Raw genomic sequence first — 24,282 nt, 5'->3', positions numbered from 1 at the left:
GTGTGCTCTCTTTCCCTCAAATTAAAAAAAGAAAGTGTGGCTTTCTATAAAACGGGTGCTGCTCAGAAGCTATTTAGAGTCAATTATGTCTTAATATTTAGAACAGCTTTGTAAATTTTTCTCAAAATTTTCCAATGTATACATTTCATCAGCCCACTCTTCCAGTGGAGATCAATCTGTCAAATAAGATGAGTGGAACGCTGTTTAATTATATTTGTTGCACACACAGTTCTCCTCTCCCTGGTCTGAGAAGAAAACGGGACTTGATGGACTCTGGCACTTAATGCAAGCCCGCAATTGCCTTCTACAGGTATCTCCCGCTTTTCAAAAGTTCATGTTGCGCTACTTTGCTTTTATAGAAGACCTACCTTAGTATCTGTTTTCGCAAACTGCAAGAAATCCAGAGAGGGTTTTTGTTTTTATGAGAAAAGGCCAACAGCGAACGGCATTCAGCATTTGCTTTGCGGTGAGCCGTTGCGGGGGCAGGACGTACCCGCCAGGTTCCTTTCCTGGGAGCTACACTCAGCATCGCAGCCTCAAGACACCAGTGCTTTGAACTGGGTGAGCATCTGTGCTTTATCTTGATTTATTTTGTTGCATCCATTAGCAATATGTGCGTAAGGTATCAGAAAAGCGTAAGGGATGTGTTTTTTGGGTCTGGGAATGCTCGAAATTTTTTCCATACAAATTAATGGTAATTGCTTCGGATAGTGGGGAAAACCTGTATCCTACTCTACCACTGTTTAAGGCTTACCAGCGAAACAAATGTGCTGAAATAGGTTTCAGGCGGTAGCTTCATATTATTAAAGGCAATCACCAAGGCGGCCAAATATTCAAGCACCAGACTTTTCCTACCTTAGAAATCAGCACTTTGGATCTCTGCTATAAGATAGCCTCTTGGCATTCTGGAAACTTCCTGGAATACAGTTTTATAGCTTAGAGCCAATTTTACTATTCTCAGTGATTAAATAGAAGCATAATTATTTATTAACCTTCATCTAGCTTACAATTCAAGTGTACACTTGATTAAGATAAAATATCTGAAAATAACTGGCATCTGACCAGTACTTCGATTTTTCTCAAGGCCTTCTTCTAAGTTTTTTACTGAAGCCTTACAACAGTCTTGTTCATTCAGAAGTATTACCTAATTCACACACACACACACACACACACACACACACACACACAAATTAAAGTTCAGGGACGTTAGGTGAATTGTTCCCGGTTACACAGGCGTAATCTGAAGGAGACCCAGTTTGAATGTGACTCAGCTCCCAATTTTCTACATATTCCATGTTACCACATTTTCCCTCCAAAACAGTGCCTACATAGCAAGCCACAAATGTAAATTTTTCCCAGAGCCACATTACAAAATGTAAAAAGTAATCAGTGGAATTAATTTTAATAGTATATTTTACTTGATCCAAAATAGCAAAAACATTGTCATTTCAACCTATATTGATTTTAAAATTACTAATGACCTATTGCAGGTTTGCTTTTTCTTTGTACCAAAGCTTCAGAGTCCAGTGAGTACTTAAACTACATCTCAATTTGGATGCTAAATTTTCATTGGAAATACTATGAATTTTATAAAATTTAAAGTTGAAAAAGCTGACCCACATATTTAAGTTATTCCAAACATATTTAAATGTTTTCCAATAATTAACTTCAGTATAAGTTTCAAATTTAAATGTCAACTAAATTTAAATTTAAAATTTAATTCCTCATACTATCGGGATGAGTGATGCACTCACTAGCTGTGTGTGACCAGTGTGTTAGATAGAGGTGGTAGCATGTGATTGCCTGTTCCCGTCAGAGTTGAAGTCACTTTCACAGTAGTTTGTTTCGTCTTTTGTGTGCATCTTTCATGTACAGCAATCACGTACATCAAGAAAGATGCATGTTAAAGGTAAGTAATTATAATAATCAGATTTGACTGATTTTCTTTCTTGTTTTCAAGGTAGTTTGTAAACGGGCAAATTGATAACACAGAATGAGATTTTTATGGAAATACATTGGCCTAAGGGAAGGGGCACTTGGGTGGCTCAGTCGGTTAAACATCTGACTCTGGATTTCAGCTCAAGTCGTGATCTCAGGAGTTTGTGAGATGGAGCCCCGCATGGAGCCCTGAACCAGGCTTGGCACTGACAGTGTGGAGCCTGCTTGGGATTCTCTCTCTCCTTCTCTCTCTCTGCCTCTCCCCTGTGCATCCTCCCACACACTTTCTCTCTGTCGAATAAATAAATGTGAAAAAACCCCCACATTCTTTCATAGGTCAATTAAACAGTATTTAAGAAAATGCAGCTCGTTTCCTTTAGCTGTCAACCAAAATGATGGCTGCTGGCAGTCCCTTCGTGGATTTCTGTCGAAGGTGAAAGTAGTAATTTTTGTCCTTTGCACGACAGCACCCTTTTGTAACTGCTTCCCTTAGGGAAGTTAGAGTTTAGAAGAATCTAATGAATGTTTGAACATGATAAATAGCGAGGTAGGTGACATTTGCCTTCGAATCTTGCCTTCGAATTTCCTCACCTGTTTCTTCCTTCTGTAGCAACTCCTTCACACTTACTCTACTTCCCTGTTGTCCTCAGCCATAAATTCAGATGATTTTGGATGAAAGAGTCCTTCCTCTTCTCTTCATGTGACTTACCCTGTGATTTACTTTTCTCAGGAGAGGACATCATAAACTCATTCACTCAAAGGGATGATTGACACCTCTACTAGAGATATTAAAATATGGGATGAGAAATTTGGGTAGCAGCAGGCTATAAAAATATTTCTTGGAGGATGGGAGTATTCTCAAGTCATGTCACTTTGTCAGGAACCCACTCTGCCTGTACTCCACAGGCAAATTCTGGTGCAAAAAGTGTAACACGGAAAGGATTGGATTGCTTCTCTTTTTCATCTGAGTTTTACTATAGCACAACATTGAAAAATTATGTCCACTGTTGAGTAGCTAGCTAAAAGGAAGGCTTCTTTAGTTTATAAAATTCAATTCGCATATCTATCTCCATAAGGCAGTACTGTAACATCCCATAGATTTGAGTTCTAGGGTGCCCTGTTAGAATTTACTTCATGCAGAAAGGGTTGTTCTTCTTTGTGGATACATTTCTTTAAACATTCATGATCATTCCTTGCCAAATTATTGGACATGCCAAGATCCATCAGAAGGACTTTCTCTTGATTAACAATTATAGCCTTCTGCCAATAATATGCTAAACAAGGTTACAAAAGGGCTGGTGCTGCCAGAAATTGCTCGGTTCCAAATATTATGAAATATTCTGTCCAGGCTGTGGAGCCAATACACCATTTCTGGGAAATTACTGGCAAATTGTTATAAGCTACTTTGAGTCTGTCTAGAAGGATATCAAAACTCTTCTTGAAAATTGTGCTTATTAGCTATTTGAATAGTTATAATAGATAATTTATAAAACAGATGTCAGATATTAAGAACAATGATACAGTGGACCAAGTTTAAGAAAAAGAAGATTACCATTATCTTTCAATTCCCTAGAGGAAGTTACCTCCGTTGAAGGCAATTAGTACCTGACTTCTGCTTTAGTCATGACCTTAGTTAGACCTTGGTTTTTTCCTACATTTGTTTATTTCCCTAAATAATATATGACTCAGCATTCTAGATTTTTGAAGTTTATAGGAGTGAAATTATAGTGTATGTGTTTGTTTGCAGTTTGCTTTTTGTTGTTCAACAGTGTGTTCTCCCACTAACACTAAATAATGGTTTTTATTGTTCATCCTTTCTGGTGCTTGAGGTGGTGAGTGTTAAGTGCTACTTTATTACTGCCTTAATATATATTATTTGTTTTATATTCTTATTGATGTGTAGATGTTCTTTACATATCTAAGTACGAATGTGTTACAAATAGCTTCTCCCAGTTTGTGGCTCATCTTTTCATTATATGGTATCTTAATGAAGAGAAGTTCTTAAGTTGTCAGAATTATCAATACTTCCCTTTTGCTTTCATTTCTTGTACCTTGTTTAAGAAAGCTTTCCCTTCCCTTCCCTTTCAGATGATGAATTTACTGTCTTTCAAAATTTTGCCTTTTACATTTGCTTTAATTTACCTGAAAATAATATGTGTGGATGTTTTCAGGTAGATGTCCAACTTTACATTTATTCCCCACATGATACCCAAATGTCTAGGTATCATTTGTCAAATTATCTGTTTTCTTCCCCAGGCATCTGTGATACTTGCTCAGTCATAAATATGTAGGCTCATTTCTGGAATCTCTACTCCATGGTCAGTGTATTCATCTTTACACCAATACAAAAGTGCCATCATTTAAAGGTATAATGAATTTTATCTTGTGAATCAAATCTTGTCACCTTGCTTTACTTCTTCAGAATGTCTTGGCTATTTATAGCTATTTGCTCTTAGTATATGTTATAAAGTTAACTTATGACATCCCTTCCATTGCCTCCAAACCTGTGATTTTGATTTCAAATCTGTTAATTGGAAATATCTTTGACTCTATAGATTAACTTGTGGAAAAAGTGCCATCTTTATAGTATTGTCATCCAATCCACGAATATAGTACATTTTCCAGGTTATTTAATTCTCTAAAGACTTTTAGTAATGCTTTGTAAGTTTCTCTACAAATACTACACACATATTTTATTTTTACACAACATATTTTTTTTTAATTTTTTTTTTCAACGTTTATTTATTTTTGGGACAGAGAGAGACAGAGCATGAACGGGGGAGGGGCAGAGAGAGAGGGAGACACAGAATCGGAAACAGGCTCCAGGCTCTGAGCCATCAGCCCAGAGCCCGACGCGGGGCTCGAACTCACAGACCGCGAGATTGTGACCTGGCTGAAGTCGGACGCTTAACCGACTGCGCCACCCAGGCGCCCCTACACAACATATTTTTGATGCTATTCTAAAATCTACACCTTGATGAAATATATATATATATATATATATATATATATATATATATAATAACATGTATCTTTATATTGTAAAATTCTCTCTTTATTCTAGAAATGCTCCTTGCTTTAAAGTATGATTTGTTATATCTTAAGATTATAAATGTATTTACAAAAGGTAATATTTTTTTCATCTTTATTTAGATTTACTCACATATTTGCCTTTTTTAAAACTCTGAATTGTTGCATCGCTATACTTTGCATGGATTATTTTCCTTTTGCCTAAGGAAACTTTAGTAATGATTTCTTTAGTTTGGGTTTATTGATGATTTATTTTCTCAGTTTTTGTTTCTCTCAAAGTGTCTTTATTGTCCCTTAATATTGGTAAATATTTTAAGTAGGTAGGTATTTATTCTCTACTAGGAAGTTGAAAATATTACATTGAAATCTGACTTCCATTCTTTGTTGTTGAGAAGTCAGTTTTCAGTCTTATTAGCCTTTTGAAGATAATATTTATTATTTCTCGACTGTTTTAAATATTTTTTATTTTCAACAGTTTTACTATCATGTACATTTCTTTATGGTGGTTTGTAGAACTTCTTGGATATGTCTTGGTAAATTTTATTATTATTTTTTTAGTTATCATTTCTGTTTCATTACCTCTCTCTTCTGGGTTCTAATTACATCATGGTAAAATTTTTGACTATTTCTTCTATAACTCCTCTTTTTTAAAAAATATTTTCATCCTGTCTTCTCTTTATGATTCAGTCTGTTTGATGTCTTCAGCCTGATCTTCCATTTCATTAGTTTTCTCATCAACTGTTTCTAATCTGCTATTAAACTACATCCATTCAACTTTATTTCAAATTTGTGTATATCCATTCAAGAATACGCATTTGGTTCTCTTTTTTATAGTTTCCAGTTATCAAAAAACATTTTCCAAATTTGTAGTTTATTTAAGAGAAGACATAAATATATTAGTTTATTCTGATATGTATATATAATTATATATAATTAATATATAATACACACACACACACACATATATATATATATATATATATATATATATATATATATATAATTTTTTAAACTAAGCTTTACACCCAACCTGGGACTTGAACTCACAACCCTGAGGTCAAGAGTCTCATGCTCTACCATCTGAGCCACCCAGGTGTCCCTGGTTTATTTCTTATAATGCCAGCATGCGGGTGACCTGCGATAGTTTTTCTACTCTGCTTTACTTCTTGGTGCTGATCATTTGGTTTTGCATCCTGATATTTTGAGTAATTTTTTAATGATGCTAAACAGGTTATATGAAAAATTGTAGGGATAATATGATTATCTGGATGTTATATTGTCCTCTAGAAAAAAAACTGATTATAGACTGGGCTTTAGTCTTATGAGATCTGGTCTGTTTTTGGTTCAATTCCACTCCTAGGAAGTAATCTTTTAGGAATTTTAGCTAAAAGCATAGGGTCTTTACTATGACTTTTTCCTCCATGGAAGGCTCAATACACTAGTTGTTGCTCTATAGCCCATTAAGACTGATGAAAAGAGTGCTTAACAAATCAGCAAACATCTTGGTGTAAAAACTGGGAATGAATGAGGCTGAAATGGGTCTTTTTCCACTTTCTCCCAGATCTTTGTCAATTCAATCTTTGCTAGATTAGTGTGTCTCAAATGTCTTCAAACTGATAGATTTTATATTTTGTCTGTGTTTGTCTACTACAAGAGAACCCATCATCACCTGAATGGGAAATCCTCTATGTAAGCTTGAAAATAATATGTGTTTGGGGTGTATTATATATGTAAGTTTGGGGTGCATTATATATACGTGTGTTAGATCATCTATAAACATGTGTTTACATCTTCGATATTACTGTTGATTTAATTTTAACTGCTTAATCAGTAAATTAGATGTGTCAAAATCTACCAGTATGATTCTGGATTTGTCAATTTCTCTTGTTCTATCAGTTTTTACTGTGTGTATTCAGAAGCCATGTTACTCAGTCTATTCTATGTTAGAATTATTAGGTTTTCTTAGAGAATCAAAGCTTTTAAAACTTTATCATTATTTAGTATTACTGTTTTATAGTTAATAATAATAATATATATCCTTATGTTTGTTGTAATTATAGATATATTTATTTCCAAAAAACCCCACAATGTTTCTTTTTTCTCTTTTCTCACTCTCTTAGATTTATCAAGTATCATTTTTCAGTGAATTCACTATAATGTTCAATTCATGGTACATTATTATAATTTCCAGTGCTTGTGTGTAAGGCCCTCTTTTGTATTATATGCATATTTATATATTTGTTTGTTTTTCTTTATTTTCCCTCATGTTATACCAAATCCCTATGAACGTTTTGTTTTCATATGATCTTTCTAAGCGTGGATTGTAATTCTGTATGCATGTGTTTTTAATTTAGGGAGATGTTATTGAACTGGATGTCTCTTTCTTCCTTACAATTTTTATTTTTAAATTCAGCATGATTGATTTAGGACTTGCCTTTTTGCTCTCTGTCCATGTGGCCTGCCTTCTAAGCGCTGCCTAGGATTTCATGATGTGTGCCCACTATATTTGAACTCTGTGTGCTTCCAAGAGTCTGCTACCACAAAAATGCTGCAGTGAAGCTTATTCATACATGAAACCTAGAAATCTCTTTGCTTTCCACATCCATTGTCTTGCTTTACTCCATCATAGTCTCTTGCCACAGGAGACTGACATGTCTGGATTACATCAGTGTGTTCCTTTGCCATCTGTTACTTGGCAAGGTTTAGCTAACAATGAACCCAAGCAGGTCAGTGATGGCAGAAAGGAGAGGGATTTGGGGTATTTATTAGTTTGTATGGTCATTTTGGGTTGGCTTTGTTGCCTTGTTTACATTTACAATTCCTCTCTGGAAAGCTATCTATCTTTATAGGCTTTTCTTGAAGATTCTTGTAGTTGCTCTCTCCCCTCATCCCTTTGGGTCTAGAGGTGGTAACAGCCCAAAGTACTGAATTCTCCCTTTAGGTTTCCCTACATTATACTTGTTCCCTTATAATAGTCTTATTGGTCTCCTGCTTCAAATTATTCTAATATGCTGGAATCTTGACTGATATAAGCCCCTATGGAATTGGAAGAGAATTGACATTGTTTTACTGTTGCTGTTACTGATTTTTTAATTTGTCAAATTCTAAAGCTAATCAATATCATTAGCCTCACAAATGATACAAGAGTTGAAAACACTTTTTCTATTTCATGAACTCTCTGCCTTTATATGCTATTTTTTGTCTTACAGTTTATTCTGTCTTTGAACCTTTCTCAAGATGTAATTATTATGTTGTATACACAGTCAGTCTTTGTTTTGCTTTCCTCACATGGTTGCTATTTTCTGTTTTTATTTCTGTTTGTGGCTCAAATATTTAATGCTGGATCACTTCCCTTTACCTGATGTGCAGCCTTTAGACTTTTTTTCCCATGTATCTATTTGATGTTAATGATTATTTTCTTTCAGCACGTTGATATTATTTCACTGTATTCTTCCTATATTGCTGTTGGTAAATTAGTGTCAGTCTAATTATTCTTCCTTTGAAGCAATCTGTTTTCTGTTTGGTTGTTTTAAAATTTTCTCTTTGTCTCTGTGTTTGCCACTTTTACTGTGGTGTCATTGGATATGGGCTTTATTTTCATTTATCCAAGTTGCAGTGGACTGGCCTTCCTGAGCCTTCCTTCCTGGTGATTTTCAACTTTTCTAAAAATTTCTCATCATTACTCTTAAAATTTTTTCTGCTTTATTCTCTTCTCTTCTGCAATTCCAATGGGAACTAAGTTAAACTTTGTCCTTGGTCCATGTATTTCAAACTCAATTTCTAATATTCTATATCACTGGACTTCTGGACTACTCTTTTGAGATATGTTTTGGAATTTACTACTTCTGTCTTCAACTATTCTAATCTGCTATCAAATTCATTCATTGATTTTTAAAAATGTCTTCTTTGATATGCATTTTATTTCTAGAACTTCCACTTGTTTGTATTTCAAATATATTTGCTAATTTTAAAAATTCTTGGTTTTGTTCCATTGTCATTCTATTATGTTATTGTTTTACACTTCTAAAATTATATCATTTCTTTGGATTGTGGAAAACACAATTATATGGTATTTTATATGTGATAATTCCAACAGGTCAAGTGGTTTGAAAGTCTGCTGGTCTTATTCCTCATGGTGTCTTGTTTCCTTGTGTGCTTGTTATTTTTGATGGAGTGCTCCTATTTCTTGAACATTTTATGTGTTAAATATTGAGATCTCACATGAAAGTTTTTCCTGCAGTAATGATTTTCTTCAGTAAAGTTGTTCCCCTTCTAGGAGTCTGAGGCACTTCCAACTCATGACCTTTCGTGTGTTTGTTTATTTGTTTCAAGTTCTTATTTAAATTCTGGTTAGTTAATGTACAGTGTAGTATTAATGTCAGGTGTAGAATTTAGTGATTCATCACTTACATACAACACCCAGTGCTCATCACAAGTGCTCCCCTTATTACTCATCACCTATTTAACCCATCCCCTTCTCCCAACTCCCCTCCAGCAACCCTCAGTTTGCTCTCTACAGTTAAGAGTCTTTTTCATGGTTTGCCTCTCTCCTTTTCCCCCCCTCTATGTTCGTTTGTTTTGTTTCTATGACCACTTTTAATCAAACTCATACCTTACAGCTATTTGAACTACACTGGTTGCAAACTGAGGAAAGACCCACCTGTGGTTGCACATTTTTGGGGGAGATCACTTCAAACTCAGTGTTAAGTTTTTCACTTGCTGAATTTTCTTAAAATCTTTCATGTGGGGTCTAAGATTATTTCCTTTTTTTTTTTTTTTACAATTTTTTGTTTTAATGTTCACTTATTTTTGAGAGAGACAGAGCATGAGCAGGGGAGGGGCAGAGAGAGAAAGACTCAGAATCAGAAGCAGGCTCCAGGCTTCAGGCTCCTAGCTGAACTGTCAGCACAGAGCCTAAGGGCTCGAACTCACTAGCTGTGAGGTCATGACCTAAGCCCAAATCAGAGGCTTAACAGACTGAGCCACCCAGGTGCCCCAGTCCAAGATTATTTCTAACTCACCTTTACATTGAAGGTGTAGTACTTTGAGTTTCCAGGAATATTTTGGAAGTTTTTAGTAGTATCTATATCTTCGATGTTTCTTGGGCTTTTCTCCAGGCATCCATGTCTTTAAAACTTATGAAAACTAAAGATGAATTTCTCAGCAAAACCTCTTGCAATATGTAAGTACGTTTTAGTGCTCTGCTTACTTCTTTGAAATAAAACTTCTTTCTTTTTAACCTCTTTGTACTTCTCAATGCTTTTGTCAGTTCATTAATGTGTTTTAAGATATTAGAAAATCATTTTACCTAGCATTTTTTCTTGTTTGCAAAAACAGGCGCAGCCAGAATATCTAATCCACCATTACTCCTGGAAACACAGTTTTAATTTTGTGGGATTTTGGCAGTACTATAGGTATCTCAGTTATTCAAACACTTATGTTATTGGCATGATTAATATTTAATATGTTTAGAACAATATTAGGAAACAAGATTTTGTCTTCTCTATTGCTAACACAGACACATTTCATTCTGATATTCCATTTGTTCTTTTATCATTGCTATGGGCGATGGATCCTCCTGAAATGTGATTTCACAAGGCAATTTTCTGTATTTGTCTTCTGTGATTCACTAACAGCTTGTTTGATTTTCATAACAGAAAATAATTCTTTCCATATGCCAAAAGACAACTCATTTAAATAAGCCTGGTTCATGGTTTATCAACTTGATTACATCAGTTCTTTGAAAATATAGAAGTTTATACTATGGTTTTAGAATAAATTGCTTTCTCTAGTGTCATTTATATTTTACTAGAAAACAAACATGTAATTTGTAATGCCATGCCATCATACTAATAGAACAAGGAGGGATTTATCCCTCCATTTCATCAAAAAGTCAAATGCATAACAAATCAATGTCAGTGATGAAAGTATTTCTTGTGCATTGTAAGGATCAAAGTAAGCGAAATGGCATCATCAAGAAAAAGCCATTGTCATTGGTCATAGGAGTGAAGCAAGGTCATGAGGTAGAATGGAAAACACTTTTTTTGGTTTTGTTTTGTTTTGCCTTGTAATATCTATTTAAGTTAGCGATTCCCACCATGTAATTCATATTAAGGGAGTGTGAAAGCCTTTCTGAAATCATAACATATGACATATGTTGATGTATTTTTTTTAAAAATGTATGTTCTTGTTTTTCCTAATAACCTTGTGGAGCCGCTGAAGACTACAGAAGGTATCCTATTTTTTCCACAGAGAATGAACTAATATCAAACATATGTAATTGGTTAATAAGAGATATATGATATCTCATAGTCAGATGTTGGTATAATTTTGAAATTAAAAATTTCAGAAGATTTAACTTCAGATTTTGAGATGGTTGTCACAGAAGGTAACTAATACAGAAACTTGGATCCATTTCTGCAGTGGTTCCTTTCTATGAATACTCTTGATGTTAAAAATAAATATAAAAGCAAGGCCAAACCCAAAACTTAAAAAAAAATTAACCTAGTCAGATTCATTATAGCCTGATGAATACTCTGTACTTTAAAGGTAAAAGAAGTCCCATATAACTATGCAAATTCTGTAACAGCTTTTACTTTGTTTTAAACCTTATAGTCTAGTGCTAAGCTAAATAAGTCAGACAAAGACAAATACTGTATGATTTCACTCATATATGGGATTTAAGAAACAAAACAAACAAGCAAAGGAAAAAAGTGAGAGGGAGAGTCAAAGCAAGAAACAGATTTTTAATTATAGAGAACAATCTGATAGTTACCAGAGGGGAGGGGTAAAATAGGCGATAGGGATTAAGGAGTGCACTTGTTATGAGCCCAGGGTGATGTATGGAACTTTTGAATCACTATATCGTACCCCTGAAACTAATATAACACTGTGTTAACTAACATAAGATTTAATAAATATTAAAAAATGTATTAAATATGGAAAAACCCCACAGGCGCCTGGGTGGTTCAGTTGGTTAAGCGTCTCATGGCTCGTGAGCTTGAGACCCACGTTGGGCTCTGTGCTGACAACTCAGAGCCTGGAGCCTGCCTCGGATTCTGTGTCTCCCTCTCTCTCTGCCCCTCCCCCACTCACACTCTGTATTTCTCTTTCTCTCTCAAACGTAAATAAACATTAAAAAATATGAAATCCCCCAAAACCTTACTATAGTCTATAAGGGAATTATAAAATAAGTTTCAATTGGAGTCTAATGCCTCCTACCTTTCCCCACAGAGTTGAACCCCTCATGTAAAGCTAGCTTTTTTTGAATAGCTTTGGTATGTAAAGGTAGATACACTAGGAAAATATATGACAAATAAATACAAGACTGGGAAAATATATGCCAACAAAAATAAAATGTCATTTGAAGAATCTTTCGTTTTATTTATAATAATAATGAGAGTAATGTTTTTTTTTTCTTTCTTTCCAAGTGAACTTTGGAGATTATGGATAAAAAAGAAATACTGTGAGAATACAATGTCTCATGGGTACTATATTCTGTGAAATGAATACAAAGTAACGATAGCATAACAAAATAGAGTTTTTCTTCTGATTTCTTGTATATCTGCTAACCACTATTTATTACTTTCTAAATGCATACTATAATAAATATAGGCAAATATAAGGTATGATTCTTGTATTCAGACAAGTTATAATCAGGCTAGAAAGGAAAAAAATGTGTAATTCTGATACTGGAGAAGTTCTTGCCTAAATGTGCCCAGGTCTCTTTTTTGACCAGTTTCTGATTGTGTCAGTGGTCTCATATTGGCGACTAGTTTTCTGCCTTTAAGATCTCATCATTTCTGAAATGGAAAAAAACCTGATTTTACACAATATATTTGGGGACTGGCAAATTGCTGCCTTTAGAAAATGTTGGAAGAATAAGTAGAAGGAATATTCTCTTTTTATTCTCATCTTTGATCCATAAGGGGTAATCCTTCAATTAACAAAACAGAATCCTCAACAGGTACCATACATGTCCACTCGTAGAGATTAAACATATAACCAATGGTATGAGGTATTTTTGGCAATGTATTATTATAAAATATAAGCATATAGAAGTTAGATGAGATATGTGTTATCCTTATTCCTGTTACATACTCCTCAGAGAATTTAACAGATTCTCTCTAAACAGAGAATTTAGCTGTGTCCTGGAAAGTTTGCTAGCCCACATCTAGACCACAACTGATGTAATTATACATAGGAAGATGACATGTCAATGAGTTATGTCAATGAGTTTCTCTCTTTCATGAATCTTAATTTGGGACTCAGAGACTCTCATCGTGGTATTCAGGGTCTAGATCAAAAAAATAAAGTCAAGGCTAAAGGGCGTTTGTTACCATATTCAGAGACAAGCATGGACATTGAATCTGCTTCTGCAGAAAACCTGGCATCAGAGAGAGAATTAGAGAGCCTTGTCAAACCACGTGGTCCAGGAAAAGATGAGGAAAGGTGGAAAGGAATGTCCTGTCTAATTTCTGGTTACTATCCTTTATAAGAGCAGATAACACATTTGCTCTTGGATTCCATGAGATTCCTTTGAATTCTTTGATTATATACTACTTCAAGCTAGTTTGTTTGGGTGTCTGTTTCTTAAAAGCAAACAATTCCTAATTGTGACAGAGATTGATAATTGCTGACATATGGTCTCTCTTTCCTTTTCCTTCTTTACAGAACCCTTATATTAACAAGTGCAGCAATGTTTAGCTAAAAGACTTATTTCTTGACTCCTTTACCACTCGAAGTGGTTATTAGAATAAGTTCTTGTCAATAAGGTTTAGCAAATATGCTAGGACTTGTAGATAGTCTATAAAGGGAAATACTTCACTCAATTTTTATCCCCCCCCCCTTTCTGTTTCTTCATTTTACCGTCTGATATATGAACCCAATGATTGGAACGGACTAGAAATAAAGCAGGCTTTGGGAACCTGAAAGGCTGTGAAAGGAAAAGCTTATTACTGAGGATGTTGGAGTAGAAAGTTGAAGGAAACTTGAGTCCTTGATGACCTTGTGTATCTAAATTAACCCTTTTCCAATAAAGAGTTGTGACTACTCAACTCTGCTCTTGCAGTGTGAAAGCAGCCATGGACAATATGTAAATGCAAGATATGACTATATTTCAATAAAAGGGCTGTAGTTTAAAGATCCCCACTCTAGATTACCCTTGCACTGCTTACTTCCAGATTTTATCTGCTGAGATAAACCCTTTGGAATTCAATCCACTGGTATATTCATCTGAAACTGACATGCTCAGAACAGAATTAAGATGAAAAGTAACAAATGATAATTGAAATGAATTGAACTTCAAATGTAGAGATATCATTTTGAGCAGAACCCACCTGGAAAAGTTTAATGAAGATAGGATCTAAAGAAGAAAGGACATGGTGAAGAAAAGATACTTTTTATATGGGAGAGAAGAATAGCCTTCCAGGAAAAGAAATGACAAAACAGAAGTGGAGATATGAGAAGGTGCAGTGTGTGAATCAAGGACTCGTACGACTAGAGTGATGGATTTGGGAAAGGAAGAAATAAGTAACAAACTTGGAATTATAGTCTATGATTTTACTGTTGAAAGCTAGAAGCCAGGCTAACGAATGTGTATTTTTCCTCTCTTTCATTTTGAATCATTGCCTTTGTCTCCCCTGCCCTGCCCTTTCTCCTCCTCCTCCTAATCCTCCCTCTCTTCTCTTGGATTCTGTTTCCCCATCAACAATCAGCCTGGGAAAAGCATTAGAGATGAGGCTCTAATGAAATCATTAGGGAAGGTTTTATGTGAAAGTTGCACAGTTATTCTCCTTTGCTCCTTTTTCTAAAGTTTTGAAAGGTACTTGTCTGTCTCTCACTATATGGAGAATAATGGAAAATGGTGTATTTATTCTCAAGGGATTTCTAGGTTTAAATAGTCAATGCAGATCAAGGCAAAAGATGGAATAAATTAGAAAAAGCCAAGGCCTTACCCTTGTAACATTGTGTACCGCTTGGCTTCATTGACTCTAACTAGTTTATAATCTCATTCAAAAAGCACATAATTCTTTCTGTCACAACTTTCTGTTTGTTCTCTGATGTCTTACTTATGTTTGTTTTTTTCCCTCTATTTCTTCATGACTGCTTTCTTTGTGTTAAATAGATGTTTTCTAATGTGCCATTTTAATTCCTCTCCCTTTTTAAAACTACGGTTTTTGAGTTTTCTCATTGATTGTCCTGAGGATCATAATCAGCATCTTATTTACAACAATCTAGTTAGAATGAATACCAAGTTAATTTCATAGTATACAAAAACTTTGTTCCCTTAAAGCTTCATTTATCTCTTACTGTTTGTTCAGTGACTTTCTAAATTAATTCTGTAGTATTTATATTTATTTTTTTTATTTAAATTTTTTTTTCAACGTTTATTTTTGGGACAGAGAGAGACAGAGCATGAGCGGGGGAGGGGCAGAGAGAGAGGGAGACACAGAATCAGAAACAGGCTCCAGGCTCTGAGCCATCAGCCCAGAGCCTGACGCGGGGCTGGAACTCCTGGACCGCGAGATCGTGACCTGGCTGAAGTCGGACGCTTAACCGACTGCGCCACCCAGGCGCCCCTATATTCTTTATCATGTGTGGCTGTTGATGTCTTTGCCAGTTAGCCTAGTGGTCAACTAATGATTCAACATAGATTTTCTTATGAACCCAGAACCGATTCAGTCTCCCAGTCTTTGCTAAGAGGCTCTGTGTGCATTTCTGGGCTCTCCTTCGGTACTCAGCAGTCAATTCACACTTTTGTGAAGAGTTTCAAGATTAAGCAGAGATAAGAAATAGCTTAGAGCCTTTCAAGTCTTTCTTGAGCAGACACACAGCCCTGAGCATGTGCCTAGTCTTATGTATGGAAATGACCCCCTAGATTGTCAGGAATATGTTGGATCTTTTCAAAGAGCCTGTGGACATCTAATAAGATGTCTTTTCTTCTCCTTTCTAGCTTTCTAGCTTTCTAGCTAGCTTTCTAGCTTTTCTAGCTTGTCTTTTTAAGCTTTTGATCAGTCTATTATTTGCTCCAACTGTGATCCACTTCCTCAGGCAGCCATGTAGTTAAACAATTGCCTGTATTTGTTTTAAACAAATACTCTCAGAGAAAAGGATTTTTGCATTGGGAAAGTTCTAATGCAGGTCAAATGAAGACAGCCCAACAAGGAAGGTCTTAGGTCAATTAATAGCGATTCTCTGGAAGTGGGGTCTAGCAGAAGTTTCAACTCGGTTTGGCCTCTCCAGTGATCTTCAAGTTGCTGGTTTTCACCATGATATGGGTTGTTGGTTTTCAAGTTACAGTAGAGCTAGCTAGGGATGGAACTCAGGTTAAGTTAAAATGCCATAGAGCTTATTGTTGTTTTTCTTAAACAAACACCCCCTGGGTGACTGCAAGCCTTGGGGTCATTTTCATAGTCCTGAAATATATATGTATATGTATATATATATATATATACACACACACACACACACATATATATATATATTTGACAATAAGTAAAAATATATATATGGCAATAAGTAAATATATGGCAATAAATATATATATGGCAAAAAATATGGCAGAAAAATATATATGGCAATAAGTAAATAAATACAATGGCAATAAGTAAATAAATATATATTCATAGGACAAGTATGATGGAGTTTTATAGATCTACCCGGTGAACATATATATATATATATATATATACATTGCCATTGTCTCACTGCTTTTATGGAGGACATTAGTTTTGATTGTTACTACTCTATTATTTTCAACAATGTCCTTCTTCTAAACTTTCTGCCATTCAATAATTTATAGTAGACAATTTTTACATTTGTTTCAAAAATTATTATTCAGTTCTCAAGTATTAATTTTTATATGCCTCATAGAACAATAAAAGCAAACAAAAACACTTATTTTAAATTTATCTTCTTATTTATTTCTGAAATTGACATGAAATACAGAAATTATTATGTATCAAGTAATCTTAAAATGTTTCTTATTTTTCCTTTTTGGGTTGATGTGGTTTAATTCTTGAAGTAAGGTGAAAATAGTAGTACATAAAATGTATATAAATTTAATTTTTTACAAAAACTGTGAACAGAATTCTACATTAATAGGATTAATCCTTAGTTCTATATTGTCTGATTTTTGATATTTTCCTTTCCTACTTCTTTTTTTTTTTTGATTTAACTGGTATGTCTTGTCTTTATTTATTTTTTTAATATATGAAATTTATTGTCAAATTGGTTTCCATACAACACCCAGTGCTCATCCCAAAAGATGCCCTCTTCAACACCCATCATCCACCCTCCCCTCCCTCCCACCCCCCATCAACCCTCAGTTTGTTCTCTGTTCTTAAGAGAAAGATATGCTTTGGCTCTTTCTCACTCTAACCTCTTTTTTTTTTTTTCTTCACCTCCCCCATGGGTTTCTGTTAAGTTTCTCAGGATCCACATAAGAGTGAAAACATATGGTATTTGTCTTTCTCTGTATGGCTTATTTCAGCATCACAGTCTCCAGTTCCATCCACGTTGCTACAAAGGGCCATATTTCACTCTTTCTCATTGCCACGTAGTACTCCATTGTGTATATAAATCACAATTTCTTTATCCATTCATCAGTTGATGGACATTTAGACTCTTTCCATGATTTGGCTATTGTTGAAAGTGCTGCTATAAACATGGGGGTACAAGTGCCCCTATGCCTCAGTACTCCTGTATCCCTTGGGTAAATTCCTAGCAGTGCTACTGCTGGGTCATAGGGTAGGTCTACTTTTAATTTTCTGATGAACCTCCACACCGTTTTCCAGAGCGGCTGCACCAGTTTGTTCCTTTCCTACTTCTAATAGCTAAATAGTCCTAACTTCTAATAACATACATTCGACCGGTCATGTCTGCTTAAATAACTTTAAGTTGGCCAGTCTCAATTTGAGAGAATTATCTTTCCAAAGTTCATGTATAGTATTGAATTGCTTAAAACCGTGGCTATACAGAAAAAAATCTTGAAAGGAGTCTTGCCAAGTCAGGGCAGAAGTGAAACTATTGAGTTGACTCCTTCTGTTTTTCTGCCAGACTTACTTTAAATAATTGCACATAAACCTTTCTCGAAGTTCCTTCACATGAAACAATATGAGAGGAGACCCAGATGGGTCTTCTTTATTCCTTATAACAAGAGCCCTATGTATAGGAAAGAACAGTGACCTCCAGGTAATGTGTGCTGCAAAGACCATTTTTACCTAATTTGTGAATGAAGATGGCAGGAGGCTCTCAATAAATGCTTTCTAAGTGGCTAGTTCTCACTAAATTGCTGTCTTTAAATTACTTCTCTGAGGACTGGATTCAATGAAAAATGATATGATTGAGTGAATTCATGTGTCTGCCACATGTTCACTGGGTAGATCTCTAAAACTCCATCATACCTATCCTATTGCATTGCACATTAACACATACAGGGTTAAGTTCCTAAGTACAAAGGAATACCTATTGAACCGAAGCTGACTTTGCTTTAAATCCCCTGAACATGCTGACTTCATTTGACACTTCTGTCTCTTGACAAGAGAGTCTTAGCTTCCTGAATAATGATAAATAGTGCATTACAATAAATGTGGACTTGTAAATGAACAGCATCATTGTGTGTGTGTCTCTGCAAGCCTGGGAAGATGAGACAGACAATTTATGGTAGAATAATCTTGTGTCCATTCCCTGTGCAGAAATTAACTATATGGCTTTTTAGTGGGTATTTCAGCAGGCTGTCATGCTTAAGAATTTTGAGAAATGATGATAAGATAAAGGACTGTAAGAGGTGTTAAATAATGATTAAGTAGGAATATAGAAGCTAAGGGGGAAAATCTTGAATGATCCACTTTAAAGACTATTAGTTGAAGGAGAAATTCGATTCTAAAGGTGATGATTATATTTCATGTGGCATACAAAAACTCCCACTAAATCTACTTAAATATTGTAGCCAGAGAAGAATGGGGTGGCAAAATTATTATTAGGGAAAGTACAGAGAACAACTATAAAAGTTTCATTTAATGCCAACATCCTATGTGTATTGAAATATATAGTCTGTGTCTTTTGGAGAACATCAAAAATATGGGAAATTGTGCTATTTCAGGTTTGCAAAAGACCACTATCATTTCCTAGAGGAATGGAAAGATAACAAACAAACCCACAAACCATGTTTTTACTAACATTGCAAATCTGGTATCATATGAAGTGAAACCAGTATATGTTTATATACAGAGAACACAGAATATTCACTATTCTACAGAAATTATCTAAATATATGAGCAATGCAATGCTGTGAATTTTAAACATAGTATATGTGAAAAATAAGCCTCTGACCATGTGATAATTTTGGTCTAATTATATTGCTTTGTATAATATAATTCTGCAATATAATGAAGTTTGAATCCTAAATTATTATTATTGATATATTAAAATTACATTTAGTTAAATGATTTTATTTCCTTAAGGAAAGCGACTTATTTCATTTTAGTAGGATGGGAAGGATTGTCTTAATCTCATCATGAAATAATATTTTATTATATATTATTTTTATTACATCAACACACAATTTAATTTATATATCCTAAATTATTAATTTATAATTATATTATCATAGTTATATATTATATTTATTTTAATAATAAATCATAAGTTTAAACAAATGAATATTGTCATCTTTACCTAGTTACCTTGCCTATTCTTTTTATTGCTTTCTTGCATCGTTTTTAAACTTATAGCTGCTTTTTTATTCACTTATGCTTTTTCTTCCATACTAGATTTTATTTTTCTTGAAGGTACAACTTATGATTTAATGTATTTGCATTGTTCATATTGTATTAAGAAAACGGCTGTTTTAAGACATTATTTGTATCTTCAAGAATCTTTTTTGATGATAGCTGAACTATCACAATGGAAAATATATTTGCTCCTCAATTGGCTTCTCTTTGTCATCGGATTTAATGCTATGGTGCTAACCCTTTGTGGCAGTGAAAGAGTCCCTGTCCCCCTCACCTCCTTCACATTTTCTAGTGATTCCGCTTTCCTTGACATAATCTTTTATTCTTTGTGCCAGGTAATCCAGAGCTACTGAAAGGCAGGAGAATGAATGATTTAAAATTGAAACTGTGCTCACACTCAGTTCCTGGCTGTTACCAAGACCTCTTATAGCCATGGACAAATTTCTCAACCTCTCTGTCTTTTTGGCAGTTATTTCAAATCATGTTTACAAATTGTATAGAAAAAAATATATATATACATATAAATGGCCAATTTAGACATTTATAACTAATATAAAAGTCATAGGGTAAGACAAACCATGAGCGTTATACAGGATCAAAAATGAGAGATATTTTTTATAGGTTTTTTTTTTCACTTTCTTGCATTTCTTTGAATTTTGTAATGGTGGAAAATTATATAATACTTTATCCTTCTTCAGAGTAGAACTTTTATTTCTTATGAAATGGCCTTTAGAAACTATTCTGTAGAAGTATAATTTTGTAGATGATTTGGGGAAAAAGATTAAAGATAGTACAAAAACAATTATTATTGAACAATTAATGATATTTAGGTAGGAGAGCAAACATTTTCCAAAAAAGATAACCTTTTTTGCAGGAAGAAAACATTTGGTTGTTTTCTATGCATGAGAAAATGTTCATTTCTGAGCTACTTAGGTTTTTGTTTCTCCCAAAACAGCCTGGAGGATTTGGGCGGTAAATGAGAAAGTTATGGCAAGTTTTAACTTTTAAGTTTCTGATTTGTTGTTATCCAGATCCTTCAACTAAATATTTTTAAGTTGAAAAATAGAATACTTTAAAAGTTTTAAAAAATGAAACCTTAACTCTGGATTAAGTTGCATCAAGACATCTCTACAAAATTTGATCAATCTTTCCAAAAGTATTCATTCTAATTCTATGATTACTCAATGAAAATATGATGTAAAGGGTACAATTTTTGTTCATTAATTTTATGATGCCAACAGGTAGCTTAATATTCATTCTTTGATGGTTGTTGTAACTACTCATTTTCTCCAGGGATTAATCCAAACACCATATGATTTTAGCAGAATTTATTTATGTGATTTTGAGTGAATGATAGGAGGTAAGATTTTCTTGCTCTATATTTTGCAAAGCTAATTTGTCCTGCTTTTAATGCAGTTAGACATCAATATGCATATTTACTTCTCTCTCTCCTCTTTTTGGCAAGGCCATTTTTATAGATTTTTGTTTGTGTCCCCTTCAGAATTCCTATGTTGAAGCCCTAATCCCTAAAGTGATGGTGTTAGAAAGTGGATCCATTAGAGATAAATAGGTTTAGATGTGGTCATGAGGGTGGCCATGATGGGATTAATTCATTTATGAGAAAAGGAATAGACATCAGGGCTACGTCTCTTTACTATGTGAGGACGTAGCAGGAAGGCAACCTTCTGCAAGCCAGGAGGAGAACTCTTACCAGACATTGAATCAACACGTACCGTGGTCTCATACTTCCCAGCCTCCATAACCATGAGAAATAAATGTTGGTCATTTATATCAGCCAGTTCATGGTATGCTGTATGGCTGCCCAAATTGAGGAAGACATACTTTCAGTTCTGTTCTTGGGATAAGATTTTGTAATTAACTTCAAGTCTAGAGTTATCCAAGGAACATAGTGGTGATTTTTATGGTTCTAGTATTTTAATTTAATTTAATTTTATTTTATTATGTGATTTAATTTTTTAAAATAATTTTTTAAAATTAATTTATTTATTTTGAGATAGAGAGGAGCATGAGCCAGGGAGGGGCAGAGAGAGAGGGAGAGAGAGAATCCAAAGCAGACTCCAGGCTGTCAGCACAGAGCCCGATTCAGGGGTTTTACTCATGAAACATGAGATCATGACCTGAGCTGAAATCAAGAGTTAGGTGCTTAACTGACTGAGCCACCCAGGCACCTGGTTCTAGTATTTTGTAACCCAACAACTCTTATGTGTTTTCCATATATAAAAGAGGTAAGCTGGATTTGCCTAGGTGATACATAAATAAAAGAAAAAAAAATTAATTCTAAGTAAATTAAAATGAGAAAAGGCAATTAAAATAGTGGGAATAGAATTGAGAAATACTTGTTGAAGATAATATAACATGTCACTGTTTTTTATCAATAATACTCTGGGCTGTTCTAGGGTCTTTGTACATAGCAGCTGAATTGTAAAGTGTGAAATTTGGAAAAGGGAAGGAAAAGCTGTGATCAAAGTGACCCAACTAGGGAACTATACATTTTGGGGGAACACATACGTGTACAAATTGCTGAAATCTCATGTTTACAGATGCAGAGAAGAAAATTTAAAGAGATCAAGTAGATTATTCGGGATACAGGAATAGTAGAGGTGAGGGTTGAAGCACACATTATTTCTGTAGTATCATATTTTCTTGCTACATTGGACAGTTTACCTTGTTACTCCTTTTTCTCATTTCTTCTCCAATTAATCAATAGTTCTCCCTCCAACAGCTAAACCCTGGAGAGAGAGAGAGAGAGAGAGAGAGAGATCCCTGGCATAACATAAATAGCAATTGGCTGTATTGCTAATAACTCAGTAATTTGATTCACATCTTTCTGACTCTGGGAACATACGATGCATATGAATTCTCTCACTCTATTTTTCCTTTCCGTCTAATTACTATAATTTTCATTATTCAAACAGTAATATTACCATGTTTGTACTGAATGAGGTTAAGGGGTTAACTTTGCTTGGTTTAGAATCTATTTTTTCTGCTCTATTCTGTCTCTTTTTTGGCACAAAGATGAGAAGGGTAATAACCAAAAGAAGGAAAAAACACCTTGGGCCCTCTATATGTTTCCACATTCTGGGCTCTTAGAATGATACTGGGCCCTAGCACAAGGGGAGACTAATTTCCAACCTTTGTGCTTAGAACATGTAGTAACTTCATTCTGAAGATATTTTTTATACATAAAGGTTTTTACCACTCTCCCTCAACTTTTTAGGTTTATATCTTAAGACCTGGAAGATTATATTCTAGAGCTTAGAAAGCTACTTTAAAAATAGGAAGTTTATTTTAAGTAGATATATTTGTTTCATGGTGAGTAAGAAGGAGTGTTGAACTATGAACCAAAGGTCAAGTTGTATTTCATGTTTAACACTCTTTTGTTTTGTGATTCTACCTGGTCAGTGCTCTATGAACTTTAATTCCTGAAACTAGACCATGAGGCATGTAACACACATAAGATTTTGTTATAAACAAGGAAGAAAGTTTTAAATTAGGTAGAGCTATGAAGCTGCTGATTTAAATATTTGTGGTAATTGTTAATGTCTGAAATGTAATCAAGTCAACTGACAGGTATTTTGTGACACATTTAGAACTCCCAAATGAGTTGGCATCAGATCCCTCCCTGTGATCTGAGTGTGGATGAGAGAAGAAAAGGGACAAAAAAGGAGCTCTGTTGATGGTGTTCAGCAAAGCCTGATGAAGTCAGGCTCTCTCTCCCCTTAGGACCTGGACAATATTAAACCAGTAATGTAGAGCTAGGAGTTAGGTGAGAATTCCAGTCATCATCAATGTGACAAAACACCAGCACATTACCTATGATTTAGTTACCTTCAGTTAAGTGGGAGACACTAAGGAAAGCAATGAGCATACATGGTCCCATTTCATTTATTCATTTAATGCATATTTCAGAGTGTGGGCATTGAGATGGCAATGGCGAGCAAAGCAGACCAGCACTTGCTTTCTCAGACCTTAATATTAGTAGGAAAGGCAGATAATAAGTGAGAAATGAGTAAAAGAATAGGATTATTTCAGAAAGTGTTGCACTATGAAGAAACATTTCAAATGAGACCCAAATGATGAGAAGCCAGACATAACAAAGATCAGGGGAAGACACAATCTAGCTAGAGGAAAGAGCAGGTGCGGAAGGACAGTGAAGAGCAAGTCCCTTCGGATCATCAAGGAATTCAGAGAAGGCCAGTGAGGCTGGAGCCTAGTGAATGAGGTACAGAGGCATGACCAGATGATATCAGGGAGGGAGGCAGGTGTCACATCTTATTGTGGTTTGTATGTCATGGGAAGAGTTTGGATTTAATTTTAGGTGTAAAGGAACAGTTTACACAGGGAATGGCATGATGTGGTTTATTTTTTTAAGTGACCATGCTTTAGTGAGAATATGGTTTCTGGAGTGTTCAAATGTTGAGGCAAGGGGTGAATGGGAGTCTACTGTAGTACTTGGCAATAGATGTTGGGGGCTTGAGTAAAGTGGTGGGTGTGGATGCAGAGAGAAGTAGTAGGTTTGGGAATGAGATTTAAGGGATTGCTGATAGGTTGTGCTGAA

This window comes from Prionailurus viverrinus, chromosome A1 (genome assembly GCF_022837055.1).
Source record: "Prionailurus viverrinus isolate Anna chromosome A1, UM_Priviv_1.0, whole genome shotgun sequence".
Classification (NCBI taxonomy): domain Eukaryota; kingdom Metazoa; phylum Chordata; class Mammalia; order Carnivora; family Felidae; genus Prionailurus; species Prionailurus viverrinus.
The sequence above is the reverse complement of the archived record's forward strand: the minus strand, read 5'-3'. Positions refer to the sequence as shown.